General features: G+C 33.7%; 1 protein-coding gene and 1 long non-coding RNA gene across 3 annotated transcripts in view; one reads left to right on the forward strand and one right to left on the reverse strand.

The window, feature by feature from the left end:
- stpg1 (sperm-tail PG-rich repeat containing 1) overlaps positions 1 to 13,880 on the forward strand; it is a 382,184-nt gene that overhangs the window by 196,887 nt on the left and 171,417 nt on the right. The window lies entirely within an intron of this gene.
- The window catches only part of LOC132145099 (uncharacterized), a 59,404-nt gene that overhangs the window by 27,082 nt on the left and 18,442 nt on the right, over positions 1 to 13,880 (reverse strand). For both annotated transcript variants that reach the window (XR_009434437.1, XR_009434436.1), the window contains exon 3: positions 4,362 to 4,504. This is a non-coding gene — a long non-coding RNA (uncharacterized LOC132145099). The remainder of the gene's footprint in view (positions 1 to 4,361; positions 4,505 to 13,880) is intronic.

Genomic DNA, 13,880 nt, shown 5'->3' on the forward strand with positions numbered 1-13,880 from the left:
TATTTTATTAATCATTTAAATGTATTTTAGTATAATAATGTATAGAAATCAATGCCGCATTTCCACCGAAATTACCTGGAACATTTGTAGCAGGAACATTTTTCCCCCCAGACCTGTTGCTTTCTGCGTTTCCACCACGGTGGCTGCATCCGAAAACTTAGGCAGGTGACTTGCTGCCTTGCTGTCTAATCAGGCAATGACTTTGCAGGCAGCATTTTTGCCAGAAGGCACCTCCTGAAATGCAACTTTCAGATGCCATCTTTATTTTTTGGCTGAACTCTCACAGAATGGAACGCACAGGATTGTGGGATATCGAAGGCAGCGAAGGATACATCTATGCTGCCTTTAAAAATCAGCCAGATGAAGGCATCTCAGGAGACAGGAAATGAAGCTGACATTGATTTCGGACGTGCCTTGATGCCTTCCTACCTTGGAATGTGACCTCCGAAGGCAGCATTTTTCAGTTTTCAGATGCAGCCACGGTGTAAAGTACTGGGAAGATTAGGCAAATAGACTGGTGACGTAGTTCTGCGCGTGTTTCTCAATACAAAGTACGCTGATTTTGGACGTGCATCCTCGGTAGTTCAGACTTTGTTCATTCGACTCGGGAGTGTGATGTCCGCGACGACGCAAGACGCAATTTTCCTCTCTGTATATTTACAATAAAACGAAAAAGGATATCAAATACCACTGCCTCTTTCGTTTTCATTTAAACATAATAACAGCTGCAGAAATGTACTTAGTTCAGGGATATGTGTATATACAGTCATTACAATGAAACTAAATATTATATAAATTTGCCTTTTTTATTTTCATTTTAACATGTAGATAAATTGAATACAGACCAAAGATAACCTGTTAGATTTACCCAAGACTAATTATATTTTATGTTTAACCACTAAAGAGACATCAGAGCCAGCGGCACATATCGTGGAGCTCACGTCTCCGAGATCGGCGAAACACACACACACATATATATATATATATATATATATACAGTACAGACCAAAAGTTTGGACACACCTTCTCATTCAAAGAGTTTTCTTTATTTTCATGACTATGAAAATTGTAGAGTCACACTGAAGACATCAAGTGTGTGTGTGTGTGTGTGTGTGTGTGTGTGTGTGTGTGTGTGTGTGTGTGTGTGTGTGTGTGTGTGTGTGTGTGTGTGTGTGTGTGTATGTGTGTGTGAAAGTAGTTTACCTATAAGTTGCTTTACAGTTCAAAGATGTTTAAAAATACATAAACTGACACTTAATGTGACTATTCTGCCATGCAAAGGCAAAAGACCGTAACTTTGATTTTTGCCGAAAATTAGTTATTGATATTTTTTTAGGGACATTCAAGACATCCTTTATCTTGTGTTTAAGTATCTTCAGTCAATTTTGTTGTTTTTCCAAGAAAATAATAGGTCGTCTCAACCGTAACTTAGAAAAGCCTGATGAATGCCATCTGAGATGTTTAATCCACAAGCATTCTGAGCATAATTCCCACTTGTTGGTGTTCACATCAATCCACGAGTCGTTCTTTTAGGTTAGGCTATTTCATACAAGTCAATATAAGAATATGTGCTATGTCTAGCATTCTTTTACGTTACCAAGTATAGCAAATAAATTGGTATCCAAGGTATCCACTCATTATTAACTTTTAGTCTGCTTGTTATGGTCAAAAAAATAAAAAAACAAACAAACAAAAAAATTAATACAGTCACATAACTACATGCAAAAACCTATATGAGACAGCCCATGGTCACTAGAATTTATGCAGGTGTGACTATAAATGGTAAATTGTGATCAGCAACCAAAAATTGAAAATGTGGAAGATACTGCCTTTTGCCTTGGTGTGACTAGGCTGAGTACATTATCTTCAAAACAGAGGTAAAAATCAAGTTTGAGCTCACAATTTTTTAATGTAGGAAGTTTTCATTATTAAAACATCTAATAGTTACATTTCCAGTGTCCTACCTATAATTAATTGGACTGGACAAATAAAAACTTTAACGTCGTTTTTTTTTTTTTTTAAAGAGTTAAGGTCTTTTGCCTTTGTAGGGCACTATTTAAAAAAATACTCATTTACAATACTGATTTAAAAACAGTATAATAAATAATAATAATAAAGCTAGAAATAATCACATTTTAATATTTTAAAATATCTAAAAATATTTGACTATTTAACTAAAATAATATATTATTTTAGTTAAATTTGAACATATTTATTATTTATATTGTTGTTGGTTATTATTACTATTATCATTAATCAAATATACACTGCTATAAACCAAAAAAAATAAATAATTAATAAAAAACATGATAAACAGTTACTTTAATGTTATTATAATATTTATTTTGCTTAAAAAAAAAGATAAAATGGCACATAAAATGAGCCATCCAACAAACGGACTTGCTAAAATGAATCAAACCCCTAACATTTGAAAAAGATGCATTAAAAATATTTTTCTACATACTGTAGCTTCTCAAAAATGAGCTTGTTACTGGATAAAGTAGACTATTACTAAACAGCTGAGTTACTGATAAATGCAGTACATTCAGTTGGTAACTCCAGAGTGTTGTAGAGATGAACACTCAGAAACACACTGTGTGTGTGAGCAGCCGAGCCATCCAGCAGAATTGATAGATGATCTAGATGATTGGGACAGCAGATATTATTACAGCTAATGGGTCACTTCAAGTGGTCATCGCTAAGGTGTGATTAGTCTCTCTCTCTCTCTCTCTCTCTCCATCCATCTCCATCAGTCTATCCCTCTCTCCTTCTCTCTGTCTGAGCAGCAGTCATTCTGCTGTATCACACTAAACATCAGTGTTCAGGTCGACCAGAGCAGAGCGGCTTCTTCATGAATGACCTTTGTGGCTGTATTTATTCAGCAGATGAGACCTCGCCCTTACTAATGTAACGGAGCACTCATTACCATTACAGGACAGTGTGTTTGTACAGTATGTCATGCTGTAAAATACTTAAATGGATGGACAGCGAGGTCTGATGACACAAGCACAATCTATTATTTGTCTTGTCTGTTTACAGTGATCATATTCCATCTGAGATAATAAGAGGTTGCTTTACACTAAAACAACACCATTATCGCTAGTAAAACTTTAAAGCTTTTGAGATTTATAATTATAAATAATATTTTAATAATCCACACCTCCATGTTTATATTTCTATACATTTTGTCCACTAAGAAAAAAATGACTTTATTCAACAATTTATTTTCATATCAGTCTTTGTCGCGCGCTAACGAGAGTACGGCGCATGCGTGTGGTGCAGTGTTAATTTCATTGACTTGAATTAATTTAATTGACAAATTATTTTCGTCATAATTTTAGTCAACAACATTTTCTCACAGATGAAAACGAGACAATAACTAAATAAAAAAACAGTTTTTAATGACATAAACTAAAACTAAAATATATCTTTTCATCAAAGAATAAAAACGAGTTTGGGAAGATATCCAGTCAGACTGATGTCTTGTGTCGTAGTGATCTAGAAAACCGTTTCAGACTGCTTCAATTGCTTATGAGCTAATGTTGATGACTTATGACAATGTCAACTATACAATATTTATATGGTAATATGTTTTAGACAGATGTAAGAATGCATATTTTATTTCCCTCATGTGAACCGGAGCAGCATAAAACTGTACAGTTAACAGTGCAGACATTACAAAGTACGAGTCACTGTGTATTTTAAGCTTTTTTCCTGGTCATTATTGATATTTTGGTTACAAAAACTGTATTTAAATTTCCATTTAATTAACAACTAATGTAGCTTCTATCTGGGATTACCCATCAAAGGATAGACAGACTAAGAGCATTATTCAAAATATCATTTAATTAATAAATTTTACTAGTATCAGATTTTTATAGTTAAAACTAAAAACATAACTATTCTTCATTAATTGAATGTCAAATGTTAACTTAAATGATAAAACAAATCTCTAGAAAAAGAAAATAAATATCTAAAATATATATATATATATATATATATATATATTTCATTTAGTTTATAAGCTTTAGCTTAACCTGATACACTAAAATAACCAACAAAATAAATAAAAGTACCAACACATTACAATTTAACTAAACCTTTTAAATTTTAGACTTATGGGATTGGAATGACATGCGTATGAATAATTAATTACAGAATTTTTATTTTGGGGTGAACTATTCCTTTAATTGTAGGTGTCAGATTAAAAATAATAATAATAATCTAAATTACAAAAAACCCAGGGTAACATTATAAGTGTCCTGAAAAAAATGCTACAAAGAGCTAAATATGGTGTGTTTAAGACATGTTGTAGGCAGAGGCTTGCCTCTTGAGTATGGAGTAAATGTATTGTTTGATACCTGGTGGCAGGTAAAGTGTTGACTCATGTGAAGAAAACTGAAGGTTCAACATCCACTCTGACCCCCAGACTGAGCTCGCGGTAGTAGCCTTCCACCTGACCGGCTCCTCCGCTCTATTTAAAGGTCAACACAGCCTCCAGCGTCTACAAAAAGACAGGCAGAAAGAGAGAAAAAGGGAAAAAAACACATCACTGAAACTGAAACAGACCAGAATCATGGAAGCACAGACCAATTCCTTTACAATTGAAGAAAGCAAATCAGTGACACAAAATCATAAATCCTGAATGGCTGCCTATGATCACATGACCTTTAACAGTTCACCTAAAATAGAAAACTGTAATCGTTTACTCATATCCCACGTCATTTCAAACTCTTCACGCTGGTCTTTTTCACACCATTAAAGCGTTTAGAGGCTGTCAATCTCCAGGAGTAACATGAAAGCAGCGTAAAAGCACTGTATAAGTAATCCATCTATCTTGTGTCCTGCCCCCAATCATTTGATAGCTTTGTATGAGAGACCCAGATAAGATGTTTTGACTTCAAAAGACTTGAAGTATAGTGCAGAAGTCATATTTACTGTTTGGAACTTTTATATCCTTTATGGAAATTGAAAGCAACTGTTCACTTGCTGCTTTAATTGTACGAGGGGAAAAAACGACTCTGAAATTCTTAGTTTATGTTCCACAAATGAAAGAAAAGTCCAGTTTCAATGGTTAATAATTTGTTGGAGGAGTTGGGGGGGCAAATGCTTATTTCCATTGCCGGTACAAAGGACAGAATTCTGAAGTATTTTGACAATGTCAGAATTGCAAGACATAAACTCTCATTTTAAATTTTTTATATTTTTCTGAGTTTACAGCTTGCATTTTTTTCTGTCTTGGAATAAAACCTATTATTGGTAATTTAGACTTTTTTTCTTGCTATTTTGAGTATAGCCTATATCTTACAATTATTAGTTTAAATCAAATATGCAATTTTTATCACACAAAAGGTTCAAAATTGAGAGATATAAAATTCTGGCTTTTTCACACAATTCTGAGTTTAAAAATAATTAATAATAATATAAATAATAATAATAATAATAAGTAAGGAAAAAATCTAATTGTGATCTTTTACCTCACGTCTCTGATGTCTTTCTTGAATTTATATCTCTATATTAGGTTTTTTGTTAAAATTACTTTCTTTTTTTATCCCATGATGATGACTACAAAAAAAGATAAATATTAGCAAACAAGAAAGTACAGAAGATGTAAAAAACATGATGAAAAAAACTGAGGAAGCTCTGGTAAAGAAAGATTGAATGGAGTGAGCGCAGAAAGAGGAGGACAAGCTGAGTCAGGCCGGGGGCTGAGAGAAAGTGTGCGTGCGTGCGTGCGTGCGTGCGTGCGTGCGTGTGTGTGTGTGTGTGTGTGTCATCTTGGCCTTCTCTGCATCACTGCATATTGCCAGAACTGCAGATTCTTCCAGAACAAACTTTCCCAATTTCCCCATGTCTCTAATCTCTGTAATCTACTTAGAAGGAAGAGCATCATGTAAACATTATTTAAATAGTTATAAGTGCATTTCCTGCTTAAAATGCAACAATGAAACCTTTTTAAATTCCATCATCACTGTCACTCATCTTGCCTCAACATACCAGACCTCACCAGAGCAAACGGTTTAAAATAGAGTACCATCTCATCACGCAAATGGACTTCAGAAATGTAATCGGTGTGCAAAAACCATCAAAACAGAAAACTGCTTTCATGCAGATGCACTGGCAGACTGATCAAGGATTGGATTCTAGTCCACTTTATAACATATGTGAGCAAGAACATCCCACTAAAACAGGTGATGTAAACATCTGATGTAAACATGGATGTTTTATGTGACAAATTATGATAACAATCATGGTAACAATGATAATATGAATAAAATGAACACACATCTACTGAAAAGAATAAACAAACCAACAAAACAAAAGGTTATTGTATGGCCAACAATGAATAATCAAGTATTAATTAGTTATTTAATAAATAATTAATACTTTCTATCAAAAGTGACAGTAAAGACATGTATAATGTTATAAAAATGTGTGTAATACAAACTTTATTCAAAGAATTCTGGAAAAAAGTTTCCACAAAAATATTGAGCAGCACAATTGCTTTATCATTGTTAATAAGGGGAATGATTTTTTGAGCATCAAATGATTTAATATATTTAAATAGAAAACAGCTATTTAAAATTGTAATAATATTTCAGAATGTTTTTACTGTATTTTAAATCAAATTAATTTAGCTACGGTGAGCTTTTTTTCAGATCTGAAACTAAATGAAATGAAAAAAAAATAATAATAATGGTAGTGTATAGATAATAATTAAGATAAAAAAAATATAACATTTAAATAACAAATTATAATATTAACAAATGAACAAATTAGCTAATGAAAACTGATGAATAAAAAACATGCTAACAAAATAATATAGAATATAGATAATAAAGGAAAAAATAAATATAAATGAACAAAAAGTAGTGGACAAACATATTTAAAAATAGTCAAGTAAATGTATATACAAAAAAACAATTAAGAGAATTGTGTAAGAGAAAGACAAATTACCGTTGCACTTTATGCACAGTGTAGACAAAAAAAATAATAATAATAATTAAATAATTAATAGATGAACATAATCAGAAAAATAACAAAATTAAAACAGAATATAAAGATATATTCATATTCATAATATAAAGATATATTTATTTTATCTACCACTCAAAACAAAAGACTTGTTTCCCAGCTGACTAATGAAATCCTTTGCAAATACTCTCGCAAAAGGAATCTTCTCATTTTTGTGTAAAAGTAACCATTTATACGGGTTATTATCACAGAATCAAGTCCATACATATGAAATGTGAAACTGGAACGTCGCAATCTCAGGGTGAGGAAGATCTGTTTTTCAGCAGGTCTTGATCTTAAGAGATTTTCTTAAATAAGGGGCCGAAAGCATGAGTTTGAGGAGGCAATAAAACTACAGAACGAGGAAGAACAGAAGACAAAGATAGAAAAAAAGAGATCTAAAGGGAAGACAGATCTCATTGGCCTCATTATTCTGATGGCCTCCCATGCCCTGCGAAACCTCTGGCTCTGAGAGAACAGAAAAAGAGTGTGTGCTGCTTTCTAGAAAGAGAAGATGACAAACGAGAGTGTGTGTGTATTTGGGTTTGTAGGGTTTTCCTGCAGGGCCCACTGGAGTGATCCACATTCACCCTCCTGTTGTGTGAAACCTCACCCCGTTCAATCTCTACGCTCTACTGAGTGTGTTTGCTTAGAGCTGCTGCCTCCAGGGAGAAGCTATTTCAATCACAAAGAGAGCTAAAAATAGAACAAGCCATAAAGTGAGAGAGAGAGAGAGAGAGAGAGATAGAGGTGCTGACACACAGTGAATTTAATAGCCTGCGGTCTGATCACCCAAGAGCATCTGACGCTGAATGAACTAATCAAGAAATAAATTAATGAACAAATTAATTATTTTACAAATAATTCAAATGTATAAAATAATGAACAAACAAACTAATTAAAGAGCCATCAAATAAACAAATGAATGCACAATTGCAAAAAACAAATTAACTAATTAACAAATACATGAACAGCTAACAATTGATCAAACAATATAACTAACACATTTTTTAATAAAATGATTATAATTAATGTACAAATTACCAATCCAATGCATGTACAAATAAATAAAGGATCTAATGAACAAATGAACAATAGAATTTAAAACAATTAGCAAATAAAGACAATAAATGAATAAACAAATGAATGAACAAAACAAACAAACAAACTGACTTACTAACGAATGAATGAAGAACAAATGAAAAGAAATGACTGAACCCAATAAACAAATAATGAATAATAAATGAATTAATTATAATAAATATATTTAAAATATATTTATAAAAAATATTCAAATTAATGAATATACCAATAAATTAACTAATGAATAAATTAATGCACAAAAGAAAAATGTATGAACAAAAAGGAAAAAAATATAATTTATTAACAAACTATGCTATAATATAAATTAATAAACAAACAAAATGTCATGATTAAAAATTTTAAAGATGACAATATAAACAAGCAGATGCATGAATGAACAAACCAATAAATTATATAAGTGATTTAAACTCAATATATATATATTCTTTACATATTTATTTAGTTTTTATGTTTGAGCTTATATATCTTTCTATTCATAACAGTTTGTTAGTTTAATTCTAAGTCTTGAACAGTAAACGTTCAAGTGTCAGCTTGTCAGATAGTCAGACAGCCTCATCATGATCAGCAACCTTTTAATTTTGAATATGTCATATACAGTATGTTCCCATGTCAAAATGGTGGGGGGGGGGGGGGGGGGGGGGCTGAATGAATATCTGAATGAATGAACAAATTAAAAAAATAAAATAAACAACTGAATAAACTAACAAATAGGCAAAAGAATCAACAATCAAAAAGTGAATGAATGAAATAATGAATGAAAAAAAAAAATAAGAGGCATCAACACAAGGGACAATCGTGAACAAGCAAATGAATGAACTAACTAACATAAATGTGAATGACTGAAATAAGATGCAGGCAGACTAAATGAAACTCTAGGTTGTACTGAAACTAAATCTAGTGTGAAACGAGATCTTCAGGTTTAATAAAACACAGAGTAAGGTACTTCGGGCTGAAATGGATGAATGTTGAAGAGCTCCAGCGGGAGCTTGAAGGTGATCACTGCAGAATTACCTCAGACTGTCAAAAGCTTTCAAATGGCCTTAATATCACTGCTTCACCGCTGCAATATTAATCGCAGAAATATTCTGCTCATGCAAACGCAGACGTTCGTTTAACCCTTCTGAACACTTTGTTTAGCCCGCTGCCCCTAAGTCAAGTCCTAACGGTTATTAAGACCCCAGAGTTCTACAGCTTACAAGAGGAGGATGTGAAATCTAATACACTTCATAAAGATCTCTGACATTTTCATTTACATCCTCCTTACAGACCATTACGAGAGAAAGAGAGAGAGAGAGTGAGAGAGAGAGAGAGAGAGAGAGAGAGAGAGAGATGCTTTTGCAATATTGTACTCCAATAGTCATGCTAATAAAGCAGCACTGAATTGAAACTAAACTAAATTTAGATAAAACAGAAAGTTAAAGAGTTAATAGACTGGATACAGCGAGCAAAGAGTGGGGTAGAGAAGAAGGCCAGGCCATTTTTATGTGATGTCACCAATTTCATATATATTTATAATGAATTACCGAATTCATGGAAGACAAATTAATGAAGTAACATCCCAATTAATTTGGGGGGGAAGTTGTGGCCTAATGGTTAGGGAGTTGGACTGGCAATCGAAAGGTTGTGAGTTCGAGTCTCGGGCCGGCAGGAATTGTGGGTGAGGGGAGTGCAAGTACAGTGCTCTTTCCACCCTCAATACCACAACTTAGGTGCCCTTGAGCAAGGCATCGAACCCCCAAATGCTCCCCGGGCGCCGCAGCATAAATGGCACATTTTCTTCTTGTCTAATGACATTTAAAACAATCAAATTTGAAAAGGTATGAATGTAAAAAAAAAAGACCAATTTGTTAGCCGGGAAAGTCGTGGCCTGGTGGTTAGAGAATCGGACTCACAATCGAAGGGTTGTGGGTTCGAGTCCCGGGCCGGCAGGAATTGTGGGTGGGGGGAGTGCATGTACAGTTCTCTCACCTCCCTCAATACCACGACTTAGGTGCCCTTGAGCAAGGCACCGAACCCCCAACTGCTCCCCGGGTGCCGCAGCATAAATGGCTGCCCACTGCTCCGGGTGTGTGTTCACAGTGTGTGTGTGTGTGTGTGTTCACTGCTCTGTGTGTGTGCACTTCGGATGGGTTAAATGCAGAGCACAAATTCTGAGTATGGGTCACCATACTTGGCTGAATGTCACTTCACTTTCACTTTACATTACTACAAAAATTATTTAAATTATTTAAACTATTGTATAATTACAAAATAATTAATTTACCAATGAACAAACAAACAAAATGAAAGAACAGATGAATAAGTAATAAAAAAACTCAATAGTAATAAGATGATGTAATTTTCATATTCTAAAAATGCAAATATTCTAAAAATGTCTTTAAAAAACTCCTGTCACTACATCTAAATCAAATAATGGATGTAGTATGGACTGATCTTGAGATGAGTCTGATTTTGAGAAGCATAAATATGCAACATACAGGGCAAACACAACAGGAGGTGCTTAAATAACAGTAAAACCTGTGTCACAGTCTCAATGTCAGCCTAAAATGCTGGTTACTCTTCATCTCTAGTTATACTAAACTGTTCTGAAGAGAAAGACAGAATATTATGGATACAGTGTGTATGAAAGACTGAAAATAAGTGAATTTTTATATTTTACAGCCTATTTCTCAGATAGTCTGAATAGACGTAAGTGTGTGTGGTCAGATCCTGATAACAGCAGGTTATCGGATGTGTTTATCAACACTGGTCTCTAGTGACCTTTATGTTGTAAAAGCAGGTCTCTATGGCATCAGATTTCCCAGATACACACACAAACACAGATACATGCAGGTTTACTGGAAGAAATTCAGTGTCAATTGAAGCTGCTGATTTCTAATTAGTGGTCGACCGATATATCGCCAAGGCCGATATATTTGTCATTTTTTAAATATCGGCATTGGCCGATAAGTTTTTCACATCACTCCCTCTTGTTTACTGTTGTTAACAGTTATGTAATATGGATAGAAGACTGTCTAATAATCAGACAGGATAAACAAAGGAATTAAAGTATACAAAAAAGTATTATAATGATTGTTTTTATATATTATTAGTAATAAAAGGCAAACATTATAATACTTTCTGATTTGCCGTCAGCATTAAGAAAATACACATTTATATAATTTATACAAATCTTTGAATTACTAATAAAGATTTATTTTCACAAACCTTGTAAACTTAGTTGAATACAGCTGTGAGAGCTTGTGAAGTGTGCATTTTTATCCAGCATGATCGCATGTTCTCTGTGTGACGGTCCGTGTGAATTGAATGCTTTATTTGAAACTTTAAACTCATAATTTCAAAATATTCTGCAGTTTATGCATTTGCCCACTGTCATATTCATGTCCTTTTCTCTGTGTGCTGTGTGTAAAATGAGTGTTACCCTGGCTTAACTGAAAAATATGATTCCCAGTGCACACAAACTTCCCAGAATACTTGGTTAAAGTGTTTACTTCCTTTTTAATTATATTTTTATTAAATATTTATTTGTGAAAAATACTTTGTCACCTACAGTATAAATATGTTTATTTTAAACATTTAATTTTTTAATCAATTGTAAAATGATTTCAAATTTCTGAAATATTATTATTTTTTTTAATTATTAATATATCGGCTTTATATTGGCTATCGACCCCCCACTTTCCAAAATATTGGCATCGGCTGTCAAAAAACCAATATCGCTCAACTACTATTTCTAATGTCAGTGACCAGTGACCAATGTGGATGTGTCCAGCATACAATAAACACATTTTCAGCATCATTACTCTGGTATTGACGTCACATGATCCTTCAGTAAGCTGACCCAGTAGTGCACAACACAAAGAAATTTCTACAGTGAACTCGCCACAACACATTGCATAGGACTAATTTCATTGTGTTTGGCTTGTTTCCATCTTGTTGTGCTAATTTCATTGTGTTTGGCTTGTTTCCATCTTGTTGTGCTAATTTCATTGTGTTATGGCTTGTTTCCATTGTGTTGCAGCTTGCTTGGAAATGTAGTTGTGTTACGGCTTGTTTTCATTGTGTTGTGCTAATTTTGTTGTGTTGTGGCTTATTTCTGTTTGGTTGCGCTAATTCCATTGTGTTGTGGTTTGTTTTTGTTGTGTTGCGTTCATTTTGTTGTGTTGTGGATTATCTCCATTGTGTTCTGACCTGTTTCAATTGCGTTGTTTCTTGTTTTACATTGTATGTGTGCAGATTTCAACGTGCTGTGGAACTTTCATTGTGTTGTGCACTACTGGGCCAACATACTTCAGATCATATGCTTATTTGCTGCTTTTTCAGGCTTTTGATGATTAGAAAGTAAAAAAAAAAAGCATCATTTATTTGAAATAGAAATCTTTAGTAGCATTATAAAAGTATTTACTGTTTCTTTTGATCAGTTTGATATATCCTCGCTCTTCGTATAAAAAGTATTAATTGAAAGAAGAAAATTTTGAACCCTTGCCAACACAATATACAATTCTAGATAAAACCCATTAAGTCTAAGTCAGAAATGTCTGCTACAAACTACCAATACAATCCAGTGGTGTGTGTTTACAGGGCATTAGAGTTAGCGGTTTCAAATAAGGGTTTCAAATGTTAACCCTAACAATGAGAAATAATAATAGTGATGAGGCAAACCAAGCACATTCAAACCTGTCTCAGTGACAGTCTGCTGTCCTACACACATTCTGACACACTGACAGCCAAGAAACCAGGTGTTCATGTACAACACACACACACTGGCATCCATGTAAAACGCAAACAAGCCAGACTGAGCCATCCATCAAATCACACACACACGAGTGAGTGTGTAGGCATATGGAAATCTGGTCGGTCTGGTTGGCCAGATTACACACATGGACTGAGACACACACGGCATAAAAATACACTCAAAGCCACAATCAGCTGAGATATCTATATATATCCATCACTCATATATACACTACTATTGAAACATTTGGGCTCATTTTTTTTTATCGTTTCATTCTGACTTATCTACTTTTATTTACAAGTTTTACAAAGAATCCGCTCATAACCATCATTTATTGTGAATCGGGCTACACTGCTCATGCTGTATGTTTTCTATTGGGTGCAATAATCAATAATCTTTTTGTCTTATTAAATCCAATTCAGAGCTCCACCACACTTACACAGACACTCTAAACACAAACAAATGCATACACACATACACAAAAATGCAGTAAAACACACTCACACAGTGTGATCTACAAGTCGAAACTAGAGACATAGACAGTATGTAGTAATTTCAACTATTTCGTTGTCTATGGCATGCTTTCATTCAGACAGCTAGATAACCGTGTGTGTTGCGTTTCTTGAGAGCCGATGCCAGCCATAGAAAACTATTAAGTTTCCATACTCACCAGTTGCTAAGTTACTTGTGCTTTGTGCCACTGTAGGCACATGAAGTTGAAACAAACAAATAAATACACACAAATATACAACTGTATGCGCACTCTCTAACACATGAAACCCCACAAAACCAGTCCTAAATAAAACCATGTACACACTAGGGCTGTCACTTTTAGTTCGAAAATCGATTGCACAATCGATCAGACCAACCAAAAAAAGTTTCGAAAATGAAAATAGGGAATCGATTTTAACCAAATATGTACACTATTAATTTTAAAATAATTAAACAATCAAAAAATATAGTTGTAACAAAACTCACAACCAAGCAGAAAAAGAAAATAAAGAATTGCGAAAGCTAGACAGAAAAT

The sequence above is a fragment of the Carassius carassius genome, chromosome 8 (assembly GCF_963082965.1).
Source record: "Carassius carassius chromosome 8, fCarCar2.1, whole genome shotgun sequence".
Taxonomy (NCBI): Eukaryota; Metazoa; Chordata; class Actinopteri; order Cypriniformes; family Cyprinidae; genus Carassius; species Carassius carassius.